The sequence below is a fragment of the Otolemur garnettii genome, unplaced genomic scaffold (assembly GCF_000181295.1).
Source record: "Otolemur garnettii isolate 467f Iridium unplaced genomic scaffold, OtoGar3 scaffold00055, whole genome shotgun sequence".
NCBI classification, from domain to species: Eukaryota; Metazoa; Chordata; class Mammalia; order Primates; family Galagidae; genus Otolemur; species Otolemur garnettii.
The window spans coordinates 12,001,140-12,005,672 of record NW_003852450.1 but is presented as its reverse complement, the minus strand read 5'-3'; the positions used below and the strand labels follow the sequence as shown (position 1 = coordinate 12,005,672).

At 33.2% G+C, this 4,533-nt stretch overlaps 1 long non-coding RNA gene across 2 annotated transcripts in view; it reads left to right on the top strand.

The window, feature by feature from the left end:
• LOC105887221 overlaps positions 1-326 on the top strand; it is an 11,543-nt gene extending 11,217 nt beyond the window's left edge. For both annotated transcript variants that reach the window (XR_002774003.1, XR_002774004.1), the window contains exon 3: positions 214-326. This is a non-coding gene — a long non-coding RNA (uncharacterized LOC105887221). The remainder of the gene's footprint in view (positions 1-213) is intronic.
• The last annotated feature ends 4,207 nt before the right edge of the window (positions 327-4,533 follow it).

Here is a 4,533-nt window from a genome sequence, read left to right as displayed (position 1 = left end):
GCCTTAGCCACTTGAGCCACAGGCACCGAGCCTCTCAACTATTTCAGTTGTGTGCATTTCTCAACTGTTTATTGACCTAGAAACTTTAATGGAATGAGTGTACCTATGCTAATAAGAGGAATATAACTGATTGGTCAAAAATTCCATCCTTTAATGTGATTGCTCATTAGATAAAATGTTACTTACACTTTTTTTTTAATTTTTTATTTCAAGTAAAACCTTGTGATTTTCCACTAATAAAACATGGACAACTATATGATGAGGATAGATATAGATCACAATTTCCAGCAGCTATTGGAAAATATTTCTACTATCACTGTGACCCCAATTTTGTGACTCCTTCACTAAATCGATGGGAGTACATTTATTGCACAAAAGAAGGATGGTCACCAGCAAAACCATGCCATAGTAAGTAAATCTCCTTTCAACTATGTATGTGTAAAACTTCCAAAACATGGAGAGACAAAAGCTTCTATTTGACTACAATTAAGTCTTATGTGACAGAAGAAAGGCTAAGGAAGAGTCATCTAGGAATAGACCAAAACATGACTTTTCCATTATGAAGAGCTCTTCATGAAAAATACATATAGAGACTTCATAAGAATATCTGTACAATCTGTACATATTGAATAATGATCTCTTTATGCAAACTTTTGGTATTAGCTTGACTTTTCTTAAGTTATACAGTATTATTGTATATTTATGCAATCTTCTTTAAATATTTGAATTTTAAATTGCTGTTTTGACCAAATTTATGTTTCTCATTTACTGTTATTTTTTTCTCATTTTTGTGGTCTTTAGGACAATGTAGTTTTCATTATTTGGAAAATGGACAATTAATGGAAAATCAACATTATGCAAGAATGTATTTAGAGGGCGAATCTGTACCAATCAGTTGCGATTCTGGCTACAGTCTTCCCAATGGGCAAACCAAAATTACGTGTACAGAGGATGGCTGGCTCCCTCCTCCCAAATGCATCCGTGTCAGTAAGTAAACTGCTTTGAGACCCTAGTATGTTTATAACTTTCCAAGGCTCATCTATATTAACAAATACATGGCAAAATGTATATATCAACTTCCTGTTTTGCAAGCACACATGTTTCTTTAGTTTTATTTATTTCTTTCTTTTACTTTTTTTTTTTTTTTGGTACTTTTTGGCTGGGGCTGGGTTTGAACCCACCACCTCCAGCATATGGAGCCAGCGCTCTATGCCTTTGAACCACAAGCATTGCTGTAGTTTTATTTTTTTAATTGTACATAGTTGATAGACAAATTTCTTGATAAGTAGATAGTAAAGTAAATGTGCCTATTATTAGACAACAGTCAAGAATACGGTAAAGGAATTTGACATAATATTTGTTAGTAATTTATCACTGAATATGTCTAAAGTCTGACAGTTATGTTTGAATTTGCCACCATGCACCTCCACTTGCAGCACTGTACAAACAGCTCTCTAAGGTTTCACACCCTTGGCACTTCAGCCTCTCACAGCTGTGTGTATGTCAATGTGTGGCAGTGTGTTGCTGAGAGGTGTTCATTGTTGCTATGTATCTTTGAGCATCGTGAGATTGTTCAATTTTGAATTAGAACAATGAACATTAAATGTCTTGTTAAATTTGGCAAGAATGGAAATGAAATCAGCAACAAATTAGTCCAAGTTTACAGGGATAACACCATGAAGAAAAGAGCAGTGTACACAAGGATTAAATGCTTTTGAGGAGAAAGACATTGTCATTGATGAAGAGATGTCACAGTAGTCAGTACGGAACAGACCTAATGAAAACTTCATAGAATTGTTCATCAAAATGGTCACCTATGAGAAGTAGACCAAGTAAACAGTGATAGAAAAATAGGAAAATATTAACTGAAACTCTTGGCATGAAAAAGGCATGTGCAAAAATGGTTCCAAGGGAGCTCATTGATGAACAAAAGCAAAGGAGAGTCAAAGTTTGCCAAGACATTTTGTGGAAGCAAGACAACATCTTGAACCATGTTATCACTGGTCATGAAACATGGGTGTACTAATGCAAACCTGAAACAAAGTGTTAAAGTGCAAAATAAAAGTTATTCAATTCCCCTCAACCAAAAATGTTCCATCAATCCAAATCAAGAGTCAAAACAATATTGTTAATGTTTTTTGATATCACTGGGATTATTCATTATGAAATTGTACCAACTGGACAGCTAACCAAGTTTACTATTCAGAAATGCTGAAAAGACAGGGTGAAAAAGTCAGATGAAAATAACCTGATAACTCAAGGCTCTTGCCTCACAACAATGCACCAACTTAAACAGTACCATCTATAAGGGAGTTTTTAGCCAGTAAACAAATAATTGTATGGAAACACTCTTCCTACTCACCTGATATGGCCCCCAATGACTTTTTTTCTTTTCCAAAGATAAAAGAAATATTTGAAAGGAGATTTTTTTTTTTCTCCAGACCATGACTCACTCTGTTGCCCTCAGTAGAGTGCTATGGTGTCTCAGCTCACAGCAATCTCAAACTCTAGGGCTTCAGTGATTGTCTTGCCTCGGCCTCCCAAGTAGCTGGGACTACAGGCGCCCACCACAAAGCCCAGCTATTTTGTTGCTGTTGTTGTTGTTGTTGTTGTTGTTTAGCAGATCTAGGCCAGGTTCAAACCCGCCGTCTCCAGTGTATGTGGCTGGTGCCCTAACCACTTAGCTACAAGCACCAAGCCAAGAAAGGAGATATTTTGATGACATTTAAGATGTCAGGGGTAATATGATGGAGCTCTGGTAACCATTCCAGAAAAAGAATTCCAAAATTGCTTTGAAGCATGACCTAGATGCTAGCATTGGTGCAAAGCTTCCCAAGGGTAGTACTTCAAAGGTAACTGGTGATACTTAGCAAGGAGGTATGCAGCACTTTCTCTAGGATGAGTTTGGGAACTTAATTGTTAGACATCACTTAATCATTTGACTCAAAATAATTATAAAAATATAGTTTAAAGCATTGTTATTGTTATTAAATTTTAAGCCGTTTTAATTCTGTGAAGGCAAAAGTGGAAACCTAATAAACACATGTATATGTAAGAAAAAAATATATAGTTTAAGGTAAAAATTAAGTATAATGATAGCCAAAAATGTCATTCATATATTTAAGCATTGATATGATATTCTTACAGTAAAAGTGTTTGCTGTTGAGTTTTTCTCAGAGTCATTACTAGGAATGGGTTTTCTGGGCCATTATGCATAATCTACTTTAGAAAGATCCCTATAGTACTTGTTCCAATAGCAATAGCTCCTTTTGGTTTTACATCCTTGCTAATAACTTCTGATATGACATTTTAATATTTACCATCTGAGTGGCTACAAAATGTTATAGCATTGTTGTGTTACTTTACATTTATTTTATTAGTAATTGAGTTTAGCATGCATATTTATAAATTAATTGGCATTTATTTATTGCAATCTATAAAATGAAGTTTGACCTTGTGTTAATTTACCTTTTTGGGCTGTTTTGGTACTTGTTTGTTGGAATCTCAGAAAACTGAGAGTATTAATTCTCTTTCAATTATAAATACACAAATGCATTTGTTTATGGGGCTAGCAATTTCCTTTTCTTTAATATTTATTTTGAATATAAATTTTTCATTTTACTAAAACTCATCAGTCTTTTTCATAATTAATGTTATTGTTTTTATTGAAAACAATAGTTCTTCCTTAAAAACCTGGAGATAGTGTACTGTATTTCATAGAAAAAAGTTATAATATTTTCTCTTCCATTTCTATATTTTCAGTTTGTTTAATTTTGATTTAATTTATGATAATAACTATATTTGCTTTTTTTAAATAGGGAAAACCCAACATTTTCTCAGTAATCTTTTGTACATTTCTCAAATAATATATTATATATACATGTATATAAAATGGCTAGTATTCTGAGTACTCTATGTTTCAGTATTAGTAGATAATTTTTCAACCAGTGTTACAGTAACTCTCTATCTTAATTATACAAGGTTAGAACAAATATGGATATCTAAAAATGACCTTGCACCCTAATCTTTATTCTTTATTAGTGTCATTTTTGAGTTTCATTATTCAATGTCTGGTGATACCATCATTTTTATTTTTTCTTGGTAGACTTTTTAAAAAGAGATCAATGATATGTTTCCATTTAATGTGTAATTTCTCTTGATATCAAACAACTCAATTAAATTGAATGCTTCTTGGTTTGGTTTTGGAGTTGAAACAGTCAACCAATTATTTATTTTCTTCCTTTCTCTCACTAAACCAAATCTTTCTGGTTCAAGTTAGTCAGAAGAATTTTGCTATTGTTACTGTTCATCCTGTGCCCTATAATATACTCAGGTTATTTATCTACTTCATGGTGGACATGTAATTGCCAAGTCTGAGCTTTATCTTCAGATTGAGACATCAAGATCATATTATGAACATACATTGAATCATTGGAGAATCATGGGACTTTTCAATGGAATTAGGTCTCAATCTCTCATAACTATGTTGTGAGAACAAGTAGAGAAATTCAAAAACACTTGAGTGAGTACAGT